Source organism: Trichomycterus rosablanca, chromosome 14, assembly GCF_030014385.1.
Source record: "Trichomycterus rosablanca isolate fTriRos1 chromosome 14, fTriRos1.hap1, whole genome shotgun sequence".
In the NCBI taxonomy this organism is placed as follows: Eukaryota; Metazoa; Chordata; class Actinopteri; order Siluriformes; family Trichomycteridae; genus Trichomycterus; species Trichomycterus rosablanca.
The window spans coordinates 20142987-20169659 of NC_086001.1; the positions used below are offsets into that span (position 1 = coordinate 20142987).

Genomic DNA, 26673 nt, shown 5'->3' on the forward strand with positions numbered 1-26673 from the left:
AGCGCATGTGCAGTACAACAGAGCATCACAATTGCTTGTGCTAGTTTAGAGTCACCTTAAATGACATGTTAATTTCCATCCATTCATCCAGATTGAATATCATAATAGCACTAGTGTTATAGTGTTCCACATGTAACTGCTCCATCCCAAAATATAATCGCTAATCATTGTTTACAGCGCCATCAAACAGCCAACTTGCTCTTAAATGACTAATTATTAACTTTTGGGCTTAAGTAAGACCTCACTGTGTGGTTCCATGGTGTAATGGTTAGCACTCTGGACTTTGAATCCAGTGATCCGAGTTCAAATCTCGGTGGAACCTGGTTTTATTTAGGTAAAAACACTGTTATCAATGCTGAGTAGAGAATAGTGTTCCACATGTGACTGCTCTATGCCAAATTGTAACACCAAAAGGAAAATCATTGTTTACAGCGCCATCTACCGGCCAACTGGGTCCTAAACTTAACTTCCATCTATCCATCCAGCTTAAATACCATAAACACTACGTACAAAACATGTGGAACTATTCTTACTACAGTAAACACACAGTGGACAGAACACACGATGGGTTATTTTAACTTGTTGGGTTGTGCAGTTCAACCATTAGTAACCATTAATCTGGTCGTTATTTTAGTGAATTAAACCTACATCTCTCTGATAGTCTGACTGATGAGCTGTCTGTTCTGATGTACAAATAAGCCCGACTAGCTCAGTCAGTAGAGCTTGAGACTCTTATTCCAGCTGAGTCACTTGGTAAGAAGGATCTTCTGCACGTTCTTCATTAGAAACGACCTGCTGGAGACACCAGCTTTGTTAAAGTGGCTGCCAGGATTCTAACAGGAAGGTAAAGGTTTTTCTTGTTTGTTTCTTTTACATTTATGTTGCATTTGTTGTTCTTTTTATTTGATTATGTTATTTAATATTATCAGGTTAATATATTCAGACTGTTTAAAATAGCTTTATGCTCATAATTGTGGTGATTTATGAAGCCTTTTTTACTCCCAGCACACCAAAGATTTACACTTGTGAGCTAATTATTAGTCCTGTCATGAACTGGATTAGATTTGCTTGGTGCAGGACTGATGTTGAGAAAGTCAGATCTCTTATATCTTTATTTATATCAAGTTATTTATAGTAATTTAATTATTAATATCTGCAGTATTTATAAGTATTTTATCCTGATGTTCTTTGAATTCAGATTCTCACTTAGACGTGAAGTGAATTTAATGTTTTTATTACTGGGTGAAGAGTTTAATATTATTGTGGTATTAATGTAGTAATAATACTAAAAGTATTTCTAATTAATTTACTTTTTTCTTTGTTTCTTATCAAAGCATAAACATCAAGAACTTTCATCACTGCTCAGAGTGTGGGAAGAGTTTTACTATGCAGACTCATCTCAAACAACACCAGCGTATTCACACAGGAGAGAAACCATATCACTGCTTAGAGTGTGGGAAGAGTTTTACTTACAATCATGCTCTTAAAGTACACCAGCGTGTTCACACAGGAGAGAAACCATATTCCTGCTCAGACTGTGGAAAGAGTTTTATTCAAAGTAGTGACCTTAAGGTACACCAGCGTGTTCACACTGGAGAAAAGCCATATCACTGCTCAGAGTGTGGAAAGAGTTTTGCTCAACAGGGTAGCTTTCAAAATCACCAGCGTATTCACACAGGAGAAAAGCCATATCACTGCTCAGAGTGTGGAAAGAGTTTTGCTCAACAGGGTACCCTTCAAAAACACCAGCGTATTCACACAGGAGAGAAACCGTATTACTGCTCGGAGTGTGGGAACAATTTTGCTGAACATAGTACCCTTCAAAAACACCAGCGTATTCACACAGGAGAGAAACCGTATAACTGCACTCAGTGTGGAAAGAGTTTTACTCAAAGTAGTGCCCTTAAAGTACACCAGCATGTTCACACAGCAGAGAAACCGTATCACTGCTCAGAGTGTGGAAAGAGTTTTGCTCAACAGGGTAACCTTCAAAAACACCAGCGTATTCACACTGGAGTTGTGAATTCACGTATTCACAACTCCACATGTTTAACGTAGTGTTGATGGTATTTAAGCTGGATGAATAGATGGTAGTTAACATGTCAGATATCCCAAGTTGCAAAAACTCATTTCAGGACAAAAAAAAGCTAAAACCCACTCCCACACAGCAAAGGATATGGGTGATAACCACATTTTTTGGAGTTGCTAACTGAACTGTGTACTAAAAGAAATTTAGACCGTGTAGAATAAAAGTATTAGGAAAGTATGAGGTTAAAAACATCAGCTTTTATTTATTCTTAAAAGAAAAATACATGAACCTCAGTCATCTCACACGAAGATCTGTTTTGCTCAACAACAGTAAAGTTCTCCATCTTTTCTGTGCGGCAGCTCCATAACTGAAGGGCTGTCAGTGTAGAATCGTGTTTGTGGGTACATGCCCTGTCCTTGCACCCCGGCTGGTTAGCTCAGTTGGTTTGAACGTGGTGCTAATAACGCCAAGGGCGTTGGTTCAAGCCCTGTGCGAGCCACACCCACTTTAGGACTTAAACTAACAAACAAGTGCTCTTCCTCTAACTAGCAGGTTCTATTGACCTGGGCTTCAAATGTTGTCTCTGACAAGTGTGAGTTATTTTTAATGCCCCTCTCATTCAGGTCAGAAACATGTGATTATTGCAATTTGCCAAACTTAATTACCCTGCTGTAAAAGTTAGCAAGTCATGTGACCCATGTGTACCGTCCAATGAAACAGCTGTGCGCGTGTCTCTGTGGTGCAATCGGTTAGTGCGTTTGGCTGTTAACCGAAAGGTTGGTGGTTTAAGCCCACCCAGGGACAAGTGTCTTTTATTGCACAACCATGTCTTTTGATGAAACGGATATGAGACACAACAACAACGTGTAGTCCAACAGAAATATTGGAAATGAGTAACTGAAAAACATCCAGTAAACAACAGTCCTACAAGCACAAACATCCACCTGATAAGTCACCGGAGACTGGCTGTCCAAAGTGGAAGAATGACCTTTTGGTTTCTGTAGACATTAAATGAAGATACTAACCCAACGTGGGGCTCGAACCCACGACCCTGAGATTAAGAGTCTCATGCTCTACCGACTGAGCTAGCCGGGCTTAAGCAGTGTGTCAGGACAGACAGCTCATGGATCAGACCATCAGAGAGATGTAGGTTTAATTCACTAACATCACGACCAGATTAAGAACTAATTCAAGAACTAAGTTCAAAATAATCAACAGAAACAGACTTAGGCTGCGTCCGAAATCGCATACTTACCGAGTACGTACTAGACTGGAGGAAGTATGCACCACTCGGCCGGTAAAGAAGTACGTACCGCCATCTTACCAACGTCAAGTGACCATAGTTACAGACCGCATGCTCATTTCAAGCTCGACTCGCCAAAATTTTGGGTATTTATCGTCTTTATTTGCGCCACTTACTGATTAATCTATAGTCATGTATCCCGACTCCACATTGAGACGGCAGAGAGTAGTAAATCTCAGAAGAGAACTAAGAAAGTAATTGATTTTTTACCTCAGAGATAATGTAAGTACTGCTAACCTCTTTAGCAACAGTATACTACATTACCATGATTAGACTACTACAATAAAAATCGTCTGTGCACGACATTGTGCACAAAATGAGTAGGGCTGTCAGAGGGCTCGTCAGGAGGATCATCACCCTACCAACTGGTGATGAACTAGAGTGTGTAGGAGCTGGGTTTGCCCACTTGGCCGGATCCGAATGTTTTAGAGTGGCAGTTGGTGCTACTGATGGGTGCCACATTCGAATAAAACCTTCGTCTGCCAACGCACAGTGCTACCTAAACAGGAAGCTGTTCCACTCAATTCAGCTTCAAGCCATCTGTGACCACCTGGGGAAGTTCAGAGACATTTTTGTTGGTTATCCTGGGTCGATTCATGATGCAAGGGCACTAAAGAACAGCCCTGTGTATAAAGAGGGCTTATACCCACCTGCAGGACGATACATTTTTGGGGATGGGGGTTATCCCTGCATTAATACACCCATCCGGCTCCTGACCCCCTATCGAGAGCCTGTGCAGAACCCTTGAGGTGAGCCCTGTCTTCGCCCCGGAGGTTGTTGCATGCTGTGCGGTGCTCCACAACCTCTGTATCACTCATGGAGACATCATTGAGCCAGAATTAACAGAGGTACATGTTGACCAACCAGAGCCTGTAATTAATGACATGACATCAGGTGAAGATGGAAGAAAGCATCTGGCTGCAGCTGTCTCAGTACCACAGCACAGCATACCAGCTCTTTATGAGCATGATTATATTTAGAAAAATGTTTATGCATTAATTAAAAGTAAAACTTGAATATTTTTTTAATTACAATTTCAAATTTTTACATTTTTTCTATTTTTAATTAAGGTTAAATGAAAAAGAAAATCCTTTATTTCCATTATTTGCCAACACATTTTCTTTCTCACAACATACAATAATACTACAACACTTTTTCATTTTCAATTATTTATTTTTTCATTAGAATCTGTAGGATTTTAATAAACCTTTCCTCTCTCTCTCTCTCTCGCCTCCCTATCTCTCCTTTCCTCCCTCATTCTTGCTTCCTGGTCTCTCCTCTCTCTCTCTCTCGCGTTTCTCGCTCTCGCTTTTCCTCTCTCTGATGTGTCTCTTCTTTCCTCCCTCTCCTCAGCCTCTCTCCATCTTCTCTCCTCGTTCTCTGCTGCTTCTATCTCCCTCTCATTTTCCCTTTCTTCCATCTCCCTCAGATACGCAACTAAATCTTTCTCCCCTCGTCTCTTTTTGGCTGGGGTTTCCATGCTTCTCGAGGATGGTGAAGCTATAGCAGCATCCTGGTCAGATGAGGAAATAAGGGTTGGTGGGCTAATTGATGGTCTCCCACCTATTGCCTCATCCATATCCGTGTACCATTTCCAGGATGCTGCTGTTGCTTCACCACCCTCTGTACTTACCCCAGTAGGTGGACACTTAAGTTCCTACAAGATTCATAACCACAGTAGAAGGACCTTAACTTGTATTACAAATCTTTTCTGATATTTTTACTGAAGATCTTACCAACAAATGAAGCTTACTTTGTAATTTTGTTTGAGGTTCTCCCACTTCTTCTTCACATAAGTGGGAGTCACCTTCCCCTGCAGTTGGTTCTCCAACACAAAGCCTCTACAATATAATGCACATAACAGTTATTAATGTATATAGCATACACTGCTTCAAAAAAAGTTTAGTCATTAAAAGTTTTTAATGCTTTGAAAAAGTTTGCAAAACTTAAATACTAAAACTTGTCTTTATACCACCCTTTGTAATTAATATTATGCATAAGATGTAACACAAATTTTGTTACGTCAAACAAACAGTCACTTACTCAAACCCTTGAACCGCTGCATTCTGTTTTCCAGTGAAGAGGGCCTGGTTGGCCACTCTCCACCGGATAAGATTTTTAGTGTCTTTATCAGACCCTGAAATATCAAACATTAGTTTTAAAAGGGATTTCTAATGTGATTGTGTAGCAACATTACAACAATCATGAATATTTAGCCTCAACAACCCCAAAGCTAGATATATCTACTTTCCTAAAGATAGTTTAGGATAGCCCATCACTAGCATTACAGATAAAATGAAATGAATCTATAGATAGATCATTTATTACAGCAGCTCAATATATATTAATGCAAAGTATTATAGTAAGCAAGTATTAAAGTATGCAAGTATTCAAATTTGCAAGTATTAAAATACAAAAGTATTAAGTACGCATGTAATATTGTACAACATTATGTAGTTAAATACATTGAATAAAAAGTAGTATATCGATTTTATTGTCCTACCAGAATAACAACATTTGAAGCCCAGGTCAATAGGACCTGCTAGTTAGAGAAGTCTCACTTGTTTGTTAGTTTAAGTCCAAAAGGGGGTGTGGCCCCTATGGGGCTCGAACCCACGACCTTGGCGTTATTAGCACCACGCTCTAACCAACTGAGCTAACCGGCCAGTTCATCTGTTCTCTGTTTAGATCTTTGTACATAATTCTACACTAACCCCATTTAACCAGCAGCACAAAAACCATTTGAGATTCTGCACACTTACAGTGAAGATCTGTAAAAATGAGCGGCTCCTAAACTGAGTTTGTTTGTTATTGCACCAGAAATGCAGCAGTTTCATGTTATTTTAATGATCCGAGATCTCAGTCCTACTTCAGACATCACTGTTTAGTCATTTCTTATGTTCAGACTTTCTTAATACACATCTAAGATGTTTTGTGGGTTATGTGTGAACTATCTAAACTATACTGTATTGTGGTACATTTATTCAGTCTTCATCAGTTTAGACCCGCCCGCTTAACCACCAATTTGCCTCCACAGTGAGCCTTTACAGAGAGAGATTTGATTTTTTGTGTGTACCGTCCAATGAAACAGCTGTGCTGTTGGCTGTGCATCTGTCTCTGTGGCGCAGTCGGTTAGCGTGTTCGGCTGTTAACCGAGAGGTTGGTGGTTCGAGCCCACCCAGGGACGTGTGCCTTTTACTGCACAACCATGTCTGATGATCAAACGATTAAACGTCAGTGTATATTATCTGGAAACAGATGCTCTTCATATAGAAATATGCTTTACATTTGCTTGATGGTAATAACTCTTATTGAAGTCTTAGTGAACAATTAAAATATCAATTCAGGTTTTTGGTTCAATTGGGGAAAATATTAACAGTAGCTCAACTTCCTAAAACCCAGAATCTACATGTACAAATCCTATATTCATTCCACAAAGTTCACAAAATACATGATTTAATGAGTGAAAACTTGACGTTTGGAGCCCCTCTGGTGTGCAGGCTGGTACTGTGTATCAGCACTACTTACTGTGTGCAGGACCTGAGTCGTATCTGCTCCAGTCACTGGTTGGTGGCATTAAGCTCAGTCAAGAACTTTAAGAAATATATAGTTTAGATAGTTCACACATATAAGAACCCATAAAACCTCTTAGATGTTTACTATTAGTCCGTTGCAGCTGTTTGAATGGAGTTAGCGTCGAATTATGTACAAAGATCTAAAGAACATACAGGAGAACTGGCCGGTTAGCTCAGTTGGTTCACTAAGTTGATAGTATTTAGCAATGAGCCATTGGAAGCTGGGGGAGTCGATTCTTTTTGATGAAGTCAACATTTTATATGTTATACAAAATACTTAAAAGAGTCGGATCACTATCATTAGCTGTCATGTAAAAATGAATCGCGGGTCAATACAGAGACAAACCATCTCATCTAATACAAAATAGAATAAATAATGTATAACAGTTTAATGATGCACCATACATACAGTGAAACAAAACACAAAACCCCTAAACTTATAAGAAGCTTCACTTAAATAATAAGAATATGTCAAAAATACATCAAATTACCTAAATATTATCTACATAACACATACAGCAAAAACATGTGAATGTGGAAGCATGTGTGTGTATTGTGTATGTGTGTGTGTGCATGTTTATGAATATTAATAGAATAGATACGTATGTTAGACACGTATAGATACATGAAGTGATGTAGACACACATATGAACTCCTTTGCAATAGTAATGATACACTATGTGGCAAAAATTATTTGGACACCTTACCATGAGCTTGTTGGACATCTCATTTAAAAAAACTAACACTATTAAAATCAAGTGACTTCTGTGTGATCATCAGTGACTTGTGATCTCCTGAACAGGTGCACAAACATCAAATCATCTGCTTCAGAGCGACATGCAGGGACGGGCCAACTGAGTCCTGAACTTAGTGCAATTTTCCAACAGTGGAACGTTTTGTTGTGATTTTGATACTTGGGTGGCAATGTTGAACTAAAATTACTTTTATTTAGTGTTTAAAACTTCTAAATTACCTCAGTTTTGTCAATTGATTTCAATCAATTATATCAATCACGTAAGATTAAATCACTTGAGATGTAAAAGTAAAGTCAAAAGTTGTGTGTTTTTGCTTTATTTACTTAGCAAATGGCAAATCATTACGTTTAGTTTTGGTGGTGTCAGGGTTCCATGGTGCAATGGTTAGCACTCTGGACTCTGATTCCAGCGGTCTGGGTTCAAATCTCTGTGGGACCTTACTGCTTTTATTTGGGGTCCAAGATTGAGAAACATTAGCAGTTTCAGGATGGTAGCATGCAGCGCATGTGCAGTACAACAGAGCATCACAATTGCTTGTGCTAGTTTAGAGTCACCTTAAATGACATGTTAATTTCCATCCATTCATCCAGATTGAATATCATAATAGCACTAGTGTTATAGTGTTCCACATGTAACTGCTCCATCCCAAAATATAATCGCTAATCATTGTTTACAGCGCCATCAAACAGCCAACTTGCTCTTAAATGACTAATTATTAACTTTTGGGCTTAAGTAAGACCTCACTGTGTGGTTCCATGGTGTAATGGTTAGCACTCTGGACTTTGAATCCAGTGATCCGAGTTCAAATCTCGGTGGAACCTGGTTTTATTTAGGTAAAAACACTGTTATCAATGCTGAGTAGAGAATAGTGTTCCACATGTGACTGCTCTATGCCAAATTGTAACACCAAAAGGAAAATCATTGTTTACAGCGCCATCTACCGGCCAACTGGGTCCTAAACTTAACTTCCATCTATCCATCCAGCTTAAATACCATAAACACTACGTACAAAACATGTGGAACTATTCTTACTACAGTAAACACACAGTGGACAGAACACACGATGGGTTATTTTAACTTGTTGGGTTGTGCAGTTCAACCATTAGTAACCATTAATCTGGTCGTTATTTTAGTGAATTAAACCTACATCTCTCTGATAGTCTGACTGATGAGCTGTCTGTTCTGATGTACAAATAAGCCCGACTAGCTCAGTCAGTAGAGCTTGAGACTCTTATTCCAGCTGAGTCACTTGGTAAGAAGGATCTTCTGCACGTTCTTCATTAGAAACGACCTGCTGGAGACACCAGCTTTGTTAAAGTGGCTGCCAGGATTCTAACAGGAAGGTAAAGGTTTTTCTTGTTTGTTTCTTTTACATTTATGTTGCATTTGTTGTTCTTTTTATTTGATTATGTTATTTAATATTATCAGGTTAATATATTCAGACTGTTTAAAATAGCTTTATGCTCATAATTGTGGTGATTTATGAAGCCTTTTTTACTCCCAGCACACCAAAGATTTACACTTGTGAGCTAATTATTAGTCCTGTCATGAACTGGATTAGATTTGCTTGGTGCAGGACTGATGTTGAGAAAGTCAGATCTCTTATATCTTTATTTATATCAAGTTATTTATAGTAATTTAATTATTAATATCTGCAGTATTTATAAGTATTTTATCCTGATGTTCTTTGAATTCAGATTCTCACTTAGACGTGAAGTGAATTTAATGTTTTTATTACTGGGTGAAGAGTTTAATATTATTGTGGTATTAATGTAGTAATAATACTAAAAGTATTTCTAATTAATTTACTTTTTTCTTTGTTTCTTATCAAAGCATAAACATCAAGAACTTTCATCACTGCTCAGAGTGTGGGAAGAGTTTTACTATGCAGACTCATCTCAAACAACACCAGCGTATTCACACAGGAGAGAAACCATATCACTGCTTAGAGTGTGGGAAGAGTTTTACTTACAATCATGCTCTTAAAGTACACCAGCGTGTTCACACAGGAGAGAAACCATATTCCTGCTCAGACTGTGGAAAGAGTTTTATTCAAAGTAGTGACCTTAAGGTACACCAGCGTGTTCACACTGGAGAAAAGCCATATCACTGCTCAGAGTGTGGAAAGAGTTTTGCTCAACAGGGTAGCTTTCAAAATCACCAGCGTATTCACACAGGAGAAAAGCCATATCACTGCTCAGAGTGTGGAAAGAGTTTTGCTCAACAGGGTACCCTTCAAAAACACCAGCGTATTCACACAGGAGAGAAACCGTATTACTGCTCGGAGTGTGGGAACAATTTTGCTGAACATAGTACCCTTCAAAAACACCAGCGTATTCACACAGGAGAGAAACCGTATAACTGCACTCAGTGTGGAAAGAGTTTTACTCAAAGTAGTGCCCTTAAAGTACACCAGCATGTTCACACAGCAGAGAAACCGTATCACTGCTCAGAGTGTGGAAAGAGTTTTGCTCAACAGGGTAACCTTCAAAAACACCAGCGTATTCACACTGGAGAAAAGCCGTATCACTGCTCAGAGTGTGGAAAGAGTTTTACTCAAAGTAGTGCCCTTAAAGTACACCAGCGTGTTCACACAGCATAGAAACCGTATCACTGCTCAGAGTGTGGAAAGAGTTTTACTCAAAGTAGTGACCTTAAAGTACACCAGCGTGTTCACACAGCAGAGAAACCGTATCACTGCTCAGAGTGTGGAAAGAGTTTTGCTCAACAGGGTAACCTTCAAAAACACCAGCGTATTCACACTGGAGAAAAGCTGTATCACTGCTCAGAGTGTGGAAAGAGTTTTGCTCAACAGGTTAACCTAAAAAAAACACCAGCGTATTCACACAGGAGAGAAACCGTATCACTGCTCAGAGTGTAAAAAGTCTTTTGCTGATGAAAGTAATCTTAAACGACATCAACAAACTCACATAGAAAAACTACATCACTGTTAAAAGTGTGGAAAGTATTTTTGTGCATTATTCTCTCTAACAACACCAGCACATTCACACAGGAGGTAAAGCTGTATGGTTTCCCTTTTTTTTTTTTACAACTGTTCTACTTCAATTATCAAATGTACATGATGGTATGAATATTATTATTAATCATCAAATGTAATGTGGTGTAATGTACCAACCTCAGATCTGAATCTGTTTTTGTTCTTTATTCAAGTTTAATCTACTTTAATAAACACAGAACAACTTTTACTTTCAAGTGGAAGAATTTTACCCTGGTCTTTATGGTGTCTGCATAAATTCTTCATATTATGAATGCTAAGTTTTTATAAATGATTAGCCTCTTACTTTAACACTTCTAGGTCTACACTCCAAAAAGTCCCAGAAATTTCGAGCTCCCCCCTGAAGTCCCGAAAGAGGGTCAAATGACCCTTAGTCCGAACTGACGACTCTGATGGCTCCAATTAGCATCCTTTCATTTGTAAATGTGGCCATTGCCTGAGGAATCTGCAGGGGGGAGTAGAGCTGAATTCACACTAACGTCTGTCTAATACTTGAAAAGGACTAAAAACCTGGCCTTTCTGAGCCAATGGCCTTAAAGACAGATCTTTTACTTTTTTGGGTGTCAATGACAAAAAATACCAAAATTCAAGATTAAGTCAAATAATAATGATGATTTATTAATATGAATATAAGTAAGTTTACGTCTAAGTCTTCCTTCGGATCCAGACGAGTCTTCTGAAGCTTCTCAGGAGAGAAAAGTTCAAATCAAGAAGCGAAGCGCCAGAGAGGAAAAAAGCAAAAAGAGCCCCCACCTCTGGTCACTCTTTAGTTTTATACCTTCATTAATTCCTGATCACGTCAAAAATGCTTATGTGTGTGCGCTGTCTTTTGCACAAAATGCTGAAGCATACAAAATATTTTTCTGTACCCCTGTACATTTTGTCAAGACACAGAGTCCTGGGTCTTCACAAAGATCAGTTTCAGTTCCCTGTTCCTAAATGTTCTGTACAGAGAATTAGCCAGACATTATCCACCTCAACAAAGGTCTTGTAAAAGATCCACAAAGTTGAATCAGTTCATCTGGACACAAGTTTGTTGTAGAGATACGTTTCGTCACTCAATCCGAATGACTTCTTCAGTCGACCATCTCTGAACCGGGGAGGGGGCCTGAGAGTACATCTCTCAACATCATACAACGCCGTCATTGGAGCGTTACCCCAATCATGTGTGAAAGACACACATGGCCATTGTAACTAATGGTCATTGTGAATTTCATATAGACCTGATCACCAGTTCCATTGTTATGCAGTGGGCGGTGATCGGTCGTTATGCAAATCAACTGCATATAAGGTTGGGGTATTCAACACCAGCTCAGACTGAAGAAGTCATTCGGATTGAGTGACGAAACGTATCTCTACAACAAACTTGTGTCCAGATGAACTGATTCAACTTTGTGGATTTGTGTACCTGGATTATTGAGCATGCATCAACAGGTCTTGTAAAAGAGTGTAAGCAAAAGAATGTAAGCTGCTCCTGAGTGTGTCTGCCCACCCCCCAGCTGCATTGTTGTGCAGGGGATATGCATAAGGTTGCTAACACCTTAGCAAATTTGCATGCAGCCTTTTGTGCTGTAGGGGATAAATAGGTGACTGCTTCACCTATTTTGTTCACAAGAAACAAAATGCAGAGAAGGCTCACCACTCACAGGCATTGGAACTGATCCTGAGCAACACCAACCCTTGTGACTCAGATGGAGAAGACATAGTCCTTCAACCGGATTCGGACTCTGAGCTGTCTTCAGGTTAGATTTTTCAAATTACCTATTTTTATTTCCTGACTATCTTTTTTATTTAGAACCAAAACAAAATGTTAATTTGAAATTATTTATCTTGCAGATGAGGAGACTCCTCCTCTACCAAAAAAGAGAGCTCGGTTGGCGAGTGAGCCGACAGAGACAGCAAAAGATGGCACAGTGTGGCGTGAAGTACAAGTGGGGAAACGTCTCCATTTCACCCCAATAGAACCGTACCCTACAGATGGAGAGCCAAGGGCTAAGGCCAGACGAAGTGTCCGGAGTCGCCTTCAGAGCTTCCTCTGTTATATCACTCTTGACATGCTTCGTAGCATTCAAGAATGGACTACTCAACATGCACGTCACACGGAGCAGGTGGATTGGTTCATGGATCTCCCGGAACTAATGGCATTTATTTCAGTCATTATCTTGCGGGGGGTGACCAAGGTTCCATCACTACGTGACAGCTGGTCAGCAAACCTGGCAAACCCAAGGATCATTGCAACTATGGCCCGAAACCGCTTCCAAGACATCATGCAACACCTACGCTTTGATGACATGTTCACACGCAGTGAGCGAGCGGAGACCGATAAGTTTGCTGCAATCTCCGATGTGTGGAGATCGTTTGTCACCAACTGCATCGCATCCTACAACCCTGGTCGACACATCACTATTGATGAACAGCTTTTCCCGTCAAAGACTCGCTGCTGTTTTCTGCAATACATTGCAACAAAACCAGACAAGTTTGGCATCAAGTTTTGGGTGGCTTGCGACTTGAAATCAAAGTACATCTGTAATGTCCTCCCATATCTTGGCAAGGACCCCAGTCGTCCCAGCGGGGAGAGACTGTCCGAAACTGTAGTGATGAGGCTGATGGAACCATTCATGGACAAGGGCAGAACTGTAACCACGGACAATTTCTTTACATCATTGTCACTTGCACAACGACTGCTTAGCCAGAAAACCACTATCCTCGGCACAGTCAACAAGAGTCGCCGGGAAATTCCTCAATCCGCTAGACAGATGGACCGCACTGAATTCACCACTCAGGTGTTTTCAACCACTGGTGCCACACTGACAGTGTATGCACCCAAACGAAAGAAGGCCGTCTACATTCTCAGCAGCATGCACAGCATGGTTGAGACTGAGGATACCAACAAAAGGAAGCCAAACACGGTCACACAACACAACCACACAAAGTGCGGTGTGGATGTAATGGACCAAATGGTGCGGGAGTACAGCGTGCGTGCAGGAACACGGAGATGGCCAGTCGCCGTGTTCTACAACATGATTGACATGGCAGCACTGAATGCGCATGTTCTTTATCAGGCATGCACTGGGGTGCAGGAGAGACGGGTGGACTTCCTGGTTGAGCTTGCAAAAGAGTTAGGTGACTCTCATGTGAGTGAAAAGAAGGCACGCAAGGAGAAACTCCTTCGGCAACAACCTTCCACACCCAGCCCTGGCAAACCTTCCACACCCAGCCCTGGCAAAAGGGCGAAGTGTCAGGTCAACCATCGATGCACGAACAATTGTGCAACTGAGAGATGTGTTGACTGCTACAAATACACGTGGGGCTAATGTACCAGGGACATACCCAGGCAGTGCCAGGTATGTTCCGACAGTGCAGACAGACTGCTGAGTGAGTGCTGAAATGCTAGTCACACAAGAAGGACATGCCACTCACACACACACACGCAGCCCCCCACTGCAGCCTATTGTAAATATGTGTGGAATTGTTTTATTCCTTATTATTTTTATAACAAAAATAAAAAGCATGGAAACAAATAACAGTTGTTCTTTTGTATATTTTTAACACTGAAATTTCAGTCCTCTTGACTTAGACACAAATGCTTCTGGTCATTACTCACAGCTGTACCTTGCTCTAAAATTTCTAATTCTCTATTTAAAATATATAAAAAATGATTCATTGTTTCAGTGCTTTTTTGCTCAAATAAAACTAAACTAAATACAATATGTATAGTCTTTATATTATCAAATACAATAAACTGAATAGAACTAACTAGAAACTAAATGGCTAAACTCAATGGAAAACAACAACCTCCTGTGGTGCGACAGTAATGGCCTTATTTGCAGAACAAAAGACGGTGATTATAGGATGTTAGCTAAAATCCTTCAGGTCATTCGACCCGTCTCTGGGTTCCAAAGGTAGAAATGTTAAATGACCCCTCTCTGGGACTTCTAGTGTTAAACACTTAAGCTGTATTGTCACAGTTCACATTCATGAGTTCTCAGCACAATGGTTAAACTGCACAACCCAACAAGTTAAAATAACCCATCATGTGTTCTGTCCAATATTTACACAGTGCTGGGTTGCAAAATAACACCTTTTCACCTGCATTCAGCCTTTTCTTTCCTGTATACCAAAAACAGTCGCCATTACAGGTCTACAACACGTTACAAAAATACTTGGACAGAAGAGCCATAAACACTCTCTCATATTTATATATTATAAAATCTGTACCCAAGCAACAAGCTGTAATTTATTTCCAGCACCACTAGATAACGACGATGTCTGTACAACATTTTGAACTTCACTTTAAAAGTCAGTTGAATGTGTTTTACTGTAGTAAGAATGAAAGTATGAGCTGATCTTTGTCTCATTGTGTAGCTTTGATGAAGAAAAAGCCGCTGGGTCAGTGTGTAACAGGAGGTTTGGAGTGAAGGTGGGTGTGTGTGGATAAAAGCTTCCAGCACCTGGTATTCCCAGGCGGTCTCCCATCCAAGTACTAACCAGGCCCGACCCTAATTAGCTTCATTTTCTTCTCCTCTCCAATCTTCTTTGTTAATGATTTAGTCTTTTAATTCTGTTATGATTTATGAATAGAATTTCAGGTTAAATGAAGAACTATTTTGAATTATAACCCACCCAGTCCTTTACATCCACTTTCTATTGTCACTCCAGCTCAAGCCTACATACAAATACATGGACCATGAGTTTATTAACAACCGTGGACACATTTGCTGACATCGGATTCAAAACCAAACTCTCATCACACAGAGGACTCGGATGGAATTTACAGTGTAACAAATACATTTATTCATCAATAAAGAAACACTTGTCTCCCGAACCCTCAAGTGGTCTTGGTCAATTGTTCACCTCCATGATAAGAAAACACCTGAACTACCACAATAGTATTTATTTATTTTTAAATGTAATTTTAATGTCTGTATTAGGATTTATATGAACTGGGTTTTATGCACTAGAAGATGGTGGGATAATTAAATGTAAATATGATTATTTCTTTTAACAAAGGAGTTTATCTAATCTGGTCTATAGATAAACACAAAGAACAAAGACTCATGATGATAGAACAATGCAACACTGTTCAGTCCACAGCCCTCCATTCACACCTTCTCATGTACATTCTGGTTGAGGACGATTCATTATTTGCTAAGTGGAAATCATCTAAAGACTAGAACTTTGGAGTGTAGACCTAGAAGTGTTAAAGTAAGAGGCTATTCATTAATGAAAACTTTAAAAAGACCATAAACACCAGGGCAAAATTCTTCCACTTGAAAGTAAAAGTTGTTTTGTGTTTAATAAAGTAGATTAAACTTGAATAATGAATAAAAACAGATTCAGATCTGAGGTTGGTACTTACACCACATTATAATTTGATGATTAATGATCATATGCATACCATCATGTACATTTGATAATTGAAGTAGAACAGTTCTAGTGGATATTAGTAGAAAATGAAACACGACTTCAGTCACAAAAATGTAACTTGTGTGTGACTGTACTGGTGTCTATTAAAAATGCTGCTTCCAGTAAAACTTCATCCGCACTATAAGCAGCAATATTGGTCATCCTCTTATGTGAATGCGCTGGTGTGGTGATGTACTTAAAGGATATTTCTTTCACCAAAGTTCCTTTCAGACAGTGAACTGTGATATGACCTCTCTCCTGTGTGAATGTGCTGGTGTTATTGGAGAACATAATGTGCAATAAAATACTTCCCACACTCTTAACAGTGATGTAGTTTTTCTATGTGAATACGCTGATGCCGTTTGAGATTATTTTCATGAGCAAAACTCTTTCCACACACTGAGCAGTAATACGGCTTCTCTCCTGTGTGAACACGCTGGTGTACTTTAAGGGCACTACTTTGAGTAAAACTCTTTCCACACTCTGAGCAGTGATACGGTTTCTCTCCTGTGTGAATACGCTGGTGAGTTTGAAGGTGACCCCGTTGAGCAAAACTGTTTCCACACTCTGAGCAATGATACGGCTTCTCTTCTGTGTGAACACGCTGGTGTACTTTAAGAGCATTACTGTAAGCAAAACTCTTCCCACACTCTGAACACTGATACGGTTTCTCTCCTGTATGAATGCGCTGGTGTTTTTGAAGGGTATTCTGTTGAGCAAAACTCTGCCCACACTCTGAGCAGTGATATGGCTTCTCTCCTGTATGAATGCGCTGGTGTTGTTTGAGATTACTCTGCGTAGTAAAACTCTTCCCACACTCTGAGCAGTGATGAAAGTTCTTCATGTTTATGCTTTGATAAGACTGTAGAAACTGTTTCCTTGGAAAGCAACAGAAACAAAGAAACAAATCGATTAATTAGAATTACTTTTACTACAGTAATACCACAATAATATTAAACTCATCACCTAGTAATAAAAACATTAAATTCACTTCACGTCTAAGTGAGAATCTGAATTCAAAGAACATCAGGATAAAATACTTATAAATACTGCAGATATTAATAATTAAATAACTATAAATAACTTGATATAAATAAAGATATAAGAGATCTGACTTTCTCAACATCAGTCCTGCACCAAGCAAATCTAATCCAGTTCATGACAGGACTAATAATTAGCTCACAAGTGTAAATCTTTGGTGTGCTGGGAGTAAAAAAGGCTTCATAAATCACCACAATTATAAGCATAAAGCTATTTTAAACTGTCTGAATATATTAACCTGATAATATTAAATAACATAATAAAATAAAAAGAACAACAAATGCAACATAAATGTAAAAGAAACAAACAAGAAAACCCTTTACCTTCCTGTTAGAATCCTGGCAGTCACTTTAACAAAGCTGGTGTCTCCAGCAGGTCGTTTCTAATGAAGAACGTGCAGAAGATCCTTCTTACCAAGTGACTCAGCTACAGGTCTAGAGTTTAGTCCTTAAATAGAGCTGAGGACAAAGACCCAAGACCAGTTCAAAACTCTGCATTGGTCAATCATCAGACAACCATTCACACCTTCTTGTGTGAAGTACTAGCTCATTATCTATGGAACATGTGCAAATGAAGTAGATGGAGCCACAAAGCATGATGGGTGAAGTCAAACTACACCTATTTATCTTAACTATTCTGTAAAGTGAAATGACATGAACTTAGATAAAGCTTTTATGATAAGAATCTAAGTCATGTAAAATGCTGTATGTATATTTGTGTGAATTAGTTTCTACTGTATATGAGGAACAATAAGAAAACTAGAAGAGGAAACACCCACCTATAGATTTATCTGTATTTATGGATTAGAAATATGTGAACTGTTGGATGTTGGCCCAATTTTTAACCATGACTGAATTTTTAAACAAGCCCAATTTGGCGGGAAAATTGCGAGAGTTGCCAGGTTCAGTCTAATGTCTGGTCTACAATAAACCCTGAAGCTGAAACTAGCCCAGAATCCAGGGTGTCACAGATATTGGTGAAATGGCAAATGATCTATCAGTACTACTAGTGAATCTTTTATTAATAATAATATAGTTTTATTTTACATTTCCATTGATACTTTTTTATGATGTAGTGTGTTTACATTGGTATTACAGCTAGTAATATTTCATCATTAAACTATTAGTCATTTTATTGATTTTTTTATAATCGTTTTAGATCATATAAAAGAAAATTTAATAATAACACTTTAAATACTAAAAGCTCTGAATTTCACTTCTACTCTTTTCTGTTCTTCTCCTCTCCAATCTTCATTATTAACTAATGATTTATGAATAGAATTTCAGAACTAGTGTGGAAAGAGTTTCACTCAAAGTCGTGACCTTAATGTACACCAGCGCATTCACACAGGAGAGAAGCCCTATCAGTGTTCAGAGTGTGGAAAGAGTTTTGCTCAACAGGGTTACCTTCAAAAACACCAGCGTATTCACACAGGAGAGAAACCGTATCACTGCTCAGAGTGTGGAAAGATTTTTGCTCATGAAAATAATCTCAAACGGCATCAGCGTATTCACATAGAGAAACTACATCACTGTTAAGAGTGTGGGAAGTATTTTATTGCATATTATGTTCTCTAACAACAGTGCATTCACACAAGAGAGAAGTAATATCACCGTTCACTGTCTGAAAATAACTTTAATGAAAGGAATAATCTTTAAGTACACCACACCAGCGCATTCACATAAGAGGATGACCCATACTGCTGCTTTTAGTGCGGATGAAGTTTCACTGGAAGCAGCATTTTTAATAGTTTTTGTGACTGGAGTTGTCTTGAAAAACACCAGCGCATTCAGAGGAGAAAATAAAATGATACTCCACTACTGCATGTACAGAAAAAGCTATGTGTACTTTCTTTTTCTACTAATATACACTAGAACTGTTCTACTTCAATTGTCAAATGTACATGGTTGTATGAATATGATTATTAATCATCAAATGTAATGTGGTGTAATGTACCAACCTCAGATCTGAATCTGTTTTTATTCATTATTCAAGTTTAATCTACTTTAATAAACACAGAACAACTTTTACTCTCAAGTGGAAGAATTTTACCCTGGTGTTTCTGGTGTTTGCATAAATTGTTCATATTATGAATGCTAAGTTTTCATAAATGAATAGCCTCTTACTTTAACACTTCTAGGTCTACACTCCAAAATTCTAGTGTTTAGATGATTTCCACTTAGCAAATAATGAACCGTCCTCAACCAGAATGTACATGAGAAGGTGTGAATGGAGGGCTGTGGACTGAACAGTGCTGCATTGTTCTATCATCATGAGTCTTTGTTCTTTGTGTTTATCTATAGACCAAATTAGTGGTAGCCCAGGAAAAAATGTACTGTGAAGTTTACAGTTGAACCATAATAGTTCACAGTTCTACTGTCACTTTTACAGTTTGACCATGAGTACAACTGTGAACTCTCATGTTACCATGACGTTCATGGTAACCTTTTCAGTGTTTAATAATATTGACTGTAAAGTTTACGGTTCAACTGTAAACATGATATTGTTGAATTGTGAAATTCAGTCAACTTACAGTTTAAAGTTCAACTAAGAATAGTTCATAATCACCTCTTCTAATGTTTGATGTTTACAATAATTTACAGTTTAACTATGATCATATAGGTAAATGACAAGATACAAATATCAAGACAATAATAATGTATATAATATTTATGTATTATTTAAAGGAGGTATGTGAATATAGGGTGTAAGTGTATGTGTGTGTGTGTGTGTGGGGGGGGGGGGGTAAGTTAATTACATGACATGAAAAACATGCCAAAAAGACATTATTTACATCTAAAAAATTAGATGATAAACAATATTCTAATAAAAAAAAGAATACAGCACAGATTTACATATTTATAATATTACAAAAATACAAATAACCTCATGCAGACAGGACAAATATTACATTACATCAATATTACATCAGACAGATGACTTTATAACCTTTTATTATGCCTATTCTGTTCAAACCTCTCTTCTACAGACATCATGTCAGTCTGGACATCTGGGCATGCGCACATGCGCACTTGATTTGAGACCGTTATTTCAACCAAGCGTCTCGAGCTTCGCGTCAGGTGAACCGCGGAAATACAAATTTAGTGTCAGTTTCAGTGATTTAATTCTCAAAAACGAGTCTGTTAAAGTCCGTGCTGTGTATCTGCTTAAAGATAAAGTTCCTGCCACATGTGTTATTGAGTCAGAACTTATTAAAGGACAAGAATCTGACGACGGAAAATCTCGTCAACGGTTAAACTGTTTATCTGGAAAGTGAGAAATGGATAAAAAGACGTTGGTGAAGCGGCGCGCGCTAAACCCTGAAGTTCGATGGTAAGTCATTAACTTAAACAGTTTATAATAATAAACAATAATATCTTTACTGTGCCTGAAATGTTATTAAAAATAAGTGGCCATATTAGAAAGCCGAAAATAACACAGGTCTCAGGATTATATGTCTTCAAATGAGTTACTTGGGACGTTAGCTAAACCATTAGCATTAACAGTCTGTTATCTGACGGTAGTTGATTGTGCACTTTTTAAATGCCTAGTAATGCTTGCAACACGTCAAGACTGGTACAATTACTTAGTTTATAGTGTTGTTACAGTGCTAAACTCCACTATAATAAACCTAATAAATCACTTTGTATGATTTTAAGTGTACAGATAATATTACTAAGAAATGAACATAGACAAGTTTGTAAATGCTTTTAATACTTCCTACGAGACAATTCACCTTTATGTCTTATTTATACACATATCTCTACATTAATTAAATGTGGACGTTAACCTGCAAGTTGCTCTTAAAATAGTAAGCCCACCAACAACCCAGGGAAAACCCTGCATTTGTGCCACTGTGTTTAAGCTATTGTAGCATTCTGTTAACTACAGATTTTAAATATGAAATTAAAAACAGTATTTTTATTTCAGGAAAATGGTCACATGTCAAGGAGGGCTGCTGAGGTTGAGAGAGTCTCAGTGTCCAACAGAGAAGACCCGGGTATTGTAGATAACAGTATCTGCCTACATTTACATCAGCACATAAGGACATGTTTTCCATATTCTTGTTCATGATAGTAGCAGCAAGTTTGATATTCAGTACATTGCTTTACAACCACATCCACAGAATGTTACTGTTTTTGTAGCCCCAGATAAATACATATTCTAAATGATTTTATTCTAGGACTATGCTGTAAAAGAGAAAATTGCAACAAGGCCTGGATCTCGAAAACTTGAAGTAAGTGCTAGTTGATTTTTGAAGAATAGATTGTGTTTTAAATATGTAAAACAACTCACTTCTTTACAGTTTTGGTGCTGACAATGTCTTTTCATCCATCCATTCATCCACCTTTGTGCCCGCCTGCCCATCTATGTATGCTTAAAGCCCTGACTGTTTTCAACTTCTGTTGGGTGTGTTACTACGGGGTAAATGCTAAACTGTGTACTGATCGCATAGCTGCTGATATAAATTATTTGATTCTTTTTCAGTCTACTAGCGAATCAGACGGGCCATGCCGATCCATCTTAAGGCAGTCTGAGCTACTAAAATAATGAAATTAAAAAAAGATCTGTCTGCGTCAGTGCATTAGTGCAGATGAAGGTAAGTCATGTTTTTCAGCAATAAATATTTTTTGCACCATAAGAATTAATGGTAAGATCACAAAGTTCTTATATCTCGTCATATATTGAGCACTCAAACAACAGATTATATTTTAAAAATAAAATACACGGTACTTTGTCTGTCACTTTAATTTCTGCTTAAGATCAATCTTTTGAACATGTATAAACATATGTTTGCATTTATATATTGATACGCTCACCAAGTATATGCTTTATGATACATCAGATGTAATGCATTGCTGATCAAATATTTTAGGGTCCCTGTAGCTTAGAGGTGATGGCGGCAAATGTTTGATTATTTATTTTATTTATTTATTTATTTTTGCATTTTTAAAGGTGGTCGAACATATTTTCCCCATGAAGGAGGTCCAGAAAGTGTACTTCACCAGCAAATTCAACAATGTGGACAAGCTAGGAAAACAAGAGGTGTAATTCATGTCACAATTCACACCCCCACACACACACAAAGACATAGGACACATCCAAGCACCCAATACTGCCATAATTAAATGCATAGTGAATGGTTATAAATTAGATTTTTTCATTATATATGTATAGAGTTTATATATAAATTTATACCACAATACATTATTCAGTTATATAATTGTATATATTACTGTATAATAAAAATATATTATTGTATAATTACCATCGTAAAATAAATTATTAAGTGTAATATAATTATTTTATTATATAACAAATACAATCTATTACTATTATTTTCTATATTACTATTATTATAGTACATTTAACATTACAATATAGAATGCCAAGTAATGTGTTATCAGTTTACCATTTAGAAGGAATCCTTACCAGTTGTTTTTGTGCATGTTTGAAATTATACCGTTGCTTAATAAATGGAGTTGTGAGATTTATACATTGTATTGTATTGTATTGTATAATGTCAAAGTACAGTAATTACAGTCAAAGTAAACTGTGAAGTTCAGAGTAAAACTGTTTACCAAGTTTACAGTGGAACTGTTAAACATCACAGTAAAATAATTAATCAGGTTTACAGTTTTACTATGAAATTGTTTATAGTAGAACTGTGAAATAATTCATGGTCAAACTGAAAGTTCGTAGTGGAACTGTCAATTAGATTACTTTGAAATTTCACAGTAGAACCATGAAGTGGCCAAATTACCATCAATTCATAGTAGAACTGAAAATATTTCAGTTTTACTATGAAATTGTTTATAGTAAAACTGTGAAATAATTCATGGTTTTACTGTAAAAGTTCATAGTAGAACTGTCAACTAGATTACTATGAAATTTCACAGTAGAACCATGAAGTGGCCAAATTACCATCAATTCATAGTAGAACTGTAAAATATTTCAGTTTTACTATGAAATTGTTTATAGTAAAACTGTGAAATAATTCATGGTTTTACTGTAAAAGTTCATAGTAGAACTGTCAACTAGATTACTATGAAAGTTCACAGTAGAACCATGAAGTGGCCAAATTACCATCAAAAGTTCATAGTAGAACTGTAAAATATTTCACAGTTTTACTATGAAATTTCGCAGTAAATTTTTTCCTGGGTAATGGTGTAATTATTAACCTTTGTGCTCAATTCTTCATTAAAAACATGTCTTTTGTGGTTCCATGGTGTAATTGTTAGCACTCTGGACTCTGAATCCAGCAATCTGAGTTCAAATCTCAGTGGAACCTGGCTTTATTTAGGTAAAAACACTGTTATCAATGCTGAGAAGACAATAGTGTTTCACATATGACTGCTCTATGCCAAATTAGACACAAAATGGCAAGTCATTGTTTACAGCGAAATCTACATGCCAACTGCGTCCTGAACTTAATGCCATTTTCCAACAGTGGAACGTTTTGTTGTGATTTTGATACTTGGGTGGCAATGTTTAACTAAAAGTACTTTTATTTAGTGTTTAAAACTTCTAAATTACCTCAGTTTTTTCAACTGATTTCAATTAATTATATCAATCACGTAAGTTTAAATATAAATAACTTGAGATGTAAAAGTAAAGTGCATTTGTGTGTATTTTTTGCTTTATTTACTCAGCAAATGCTGAATCATTACGTTTAGTGTTTGTGGTGTCGAGTTTCCATGGTGTAATGGTTAGCACTCTGGACTCTGAATCCAGCAATCTGAGTTCAAATCTCGGTGGGACCTTACTGCTTTTATTTGGGGCCCGGTGTGAGGTCCAAGATTGAGAAACATTAGCAGTTTCAGGATGGTAGCATTCAGTGCATGTGCAGTACAACAGAGAGTTTAGAGTCACCTTAAATGACATGTTAATTTCCATCCATTCATCCAGCCTGAATATCATAATAGCACTAGTAGTGTTATAGTGTTCCACATGTGACTGCTCCATCCCAAAATATAATCGCAAATCATTGTTTACAGCGCCATCTAACAGCCAACTTGCTCTTAAATGACTAATTAATAACTTTTGGGCTTAAGTAAGCCCTCACTGTGTGGTTCCATGGTGTAATGGTTAGCACTCTAGACTTTGAATCCAGCGATCCAAGTTCAAATCTCGGTGGAACCAGGTTTTATTTAGGTAAAAACACTGTTATCAATGCTGAGTAGAGAATAGTGTTCCACATGTGACTGTTCTATGCTGAATTGTAACACCAAAAGGCAAATCATTGTTTACAGCGCCATCTACCTAAAGGTTTAGAAACATTAGCAGTATCAGGATTGTAGCGTTCAGCGCATGTGCAAGTACAACAGAGCGCTTGTGGGGTGTAGACCACGATTACTTGTGCTAGTTGTGTCGACCAAGCAGATCACCATTCAGGAAGGTATATCAATGCCAAAATACGAGCCAGTTTGTTCAGTACAACTTTATAAGCCAACAGCAGCGAATAAACTTAAGAGTCACCTTAGATTACATGTTAACTTCCATCTATCCATCCAGCTTAATTAAATACCATAAACACTACGTACAAAACATGTTGTACAGAGATCGTTCCCATCTAGTGGTGCTAGATAAATTACAGCTTGTTGCTTGGGTACAGATTTGTGACATTATTATTAAATTGCTGTTGTTGTGTTTGTTGTTATTTTTTAACTGTTCATGTTTTTAAGTGTAAAACCATAAACAGCACCGTCTATAAATAAATAAATTGTGCTTCCACTTGAGATTTTTGTTTACGTGAACAATGTCTGAAATTTGACGAGCTTGATTAGTTTGTTATATGTGTTAAGATGATGAATGAACCTAAACACTTGCTTTTAAATTTTAAGTTTTTATTTATTTATTTTAGTTTCAATACAATGTGACACCGGCAAGATAAAGAAAGAAAAAATTAAGTGTGTCAAGTGTTTTTGTAACATGTGGTAGATCTGCAATGGCGACTGTTTTTGGTATACAGGAAAGAAAACGCAGAATGCAGGTGAAAATGTGTTATTTGGCAACCAGCACTGTGTAAATATTGGACAGAACACATGATGGGTTATTTTAACTTGTTGGGTTGTGCAGTTTAACCATTGTGCTGGATTAAATAAATGTAAGAAAATACAGCATTAAAGCATCATCTCAATAAAATACGCTACAATTTAACACTATAATACAATAAAGCGACAGTAAGTCTGTGTCTGTTTCTGTTACGAATTCTGAATTGTGTTTGTTTGTAAACTGTGAATTAGTTCTTAATCACAGATGTTTCATTGGATGGTACACATGGGTCACATGACTTGCTAAGGTTCACCTCAGGCTATACCACTGTTCTTCTGCAATCATTAATTCTGGCTTTATTTCACCTAATGAACGTGGCATGACCTTTATAAATGGTTACAATCAATTTTGTCAATGGCAAAAATAAATAAATAAATAAAAAGAGAACTGCTGTGTAATTTAGTGAATTCTTGCACTGCACATGGCAGAAGACTAAAAGAAATGTAGACCGTGTAGAATACTTTTATGTATTTTTCTTTTAAGAATAAATAACTGTTTGTTTATTTGTTTATTAGAATTTTACCGTCATGTTTTACACTTTTGGTTACATTCATGACAGGAACGGTAGTTTATCTTCACACAGGGTTCATCAGTTCACAAGGTTACATCAAACACAATCTTGAACGATTTAGTGTCTCCAATTCACCTCACTTGCATGTCTTTGGACTGTGGGAGGACACCGGAGCACCCGGAGTAAACCCAAGCAGACACGGGGAGAACATGCAAACTCCACACAGAAAGGACCCGGACCGCCCCACCAGGGGATCAAACCCAGGACCTTCTTGCTGTGATGCGACAGTGCTACCCACTTAGCCAACGTACCACCCAGAATAAATAACTGAAGGGCTGTCAGTGTAGAATCGGGTATGGGGGTATAGGTTCTGCCTTTGTACGTAGGCCGGTTAGCTCAGTTGGTTAGAGCGTGCTGCTAATAACGCCAAGGTCACAGGTTCGATTCCTGTACGGGCCACACCCACTTTTTCTTTTATTACAGTTTAAAGTTGCATAAAACAAATGTTTGTACAAATAATATAAAACCAAAGTACAAAATAAACATTTCACTTATTTTAATTTATTTCTAGCACCACTAGATGAAGACGATGTCTGTACAACATTCTGAACTTCACTTTAAAAGTCAGTTGAATGTGTTTTACTGTAGTAAGAATGAAAGTATGAGCTGATCTTTGTCTCATTGTGTAGCTTTGATGAAGAAAAAGCCGCTGGGTCAGTGTGTAACAGGAGGTTTGGAGTGAAGGTGGGTGTGTGTGGATAAAAGCTTCCAGCACCTGGTATTCCCAGCCGGTCTCCTATCCAAGTACTAACCAGGCTCGACCCCGATTAGCTTCCGAGATCAGGTGTTCTCAGGGTTGTGTGGCCATAAGCGAGAGATGCTGTAAACAAGCTGCTTCTTATAGACGTCTGTCGTTCAGCCTTTCACTCCACTGTGTGTCGTCTTTTACTTTCTCTGTTCTACACGCAGCTTTTCAAATAAA

At 37.7% G+C, this 26673-nt stretch overlaps 7 non-coding genes and 1 pseudogene across 7 annotated transcripts; 6 read left to right on the forward strand and 2 right to left on the reverse strand.

Annotated features, from left to right (window-relative positions):
* The window catches only part of LOC134326172 (zinc finger protein 585A-like), a 64306-nt pseudogene extending 50314 nt beyond the window's left edge, over window positions 1–13992 (forward strand).
* Window positions 251–322, forward strand: trnaq-uug (transfer RNA glutamine (anticodon UUG)). Its single transcript has one exon. It is a non-coding gene; the product is annotated as a tRNA-Gln (tRNA).
* On the reverse strand, window positions 3052–3124 carry trnak-cuu (transfer RNA lysine (anticodon CUU)). Its single transcript has one exon. It is a non-coding gene; the product is annotated as a tRNA-Lys (tRNA).
* On the reverse strand, window positions 5925–5998 carry trnai-aau (transfer RNA isoleucine (anticodon AAU)). Its single transcript has one exon. It is a non-coding gene; the product is annotated as a tRNA-Ile (tRNA).
* Window positions 6446–6519, forward strand: trnan-guu (transfer RNA asparagine (anticodon GUU)). The gene has a single exon. It is a non-coding gene; the product is annotated as a tRNA-Asn (tRNA).
* Window positions 8029–8100, forward strand: trnaq-cug (transfer RNA glutamine (anticodon CUG)). Its single transcript has one exon. It is a non-coding gene; the product is annotated as a tRNA-Gln (tRNA).
* On the forward strand, window positions 8412–8483 carry trnaq-uug (transfer RNA glutamine (anticodon UUG)). Its single transcript has one exon. It is a non-coding gene; the product is annotated as a tRNA-Gln (tRNA).
* A 10204-nt stretch (window positions 13993–24196) lies between the features above and the next one.
* trnaq-uug (transfer RNA glutamine (anticodon UUG)) lies at window positions 24197–24268 on the forward strand. The gene has a single exon. It is a non-coding gene; the product is annotated as a tRNA-Gln (tRNA).
* Window positions 24269–26673: the final 2405 nt, after the last annotated feature.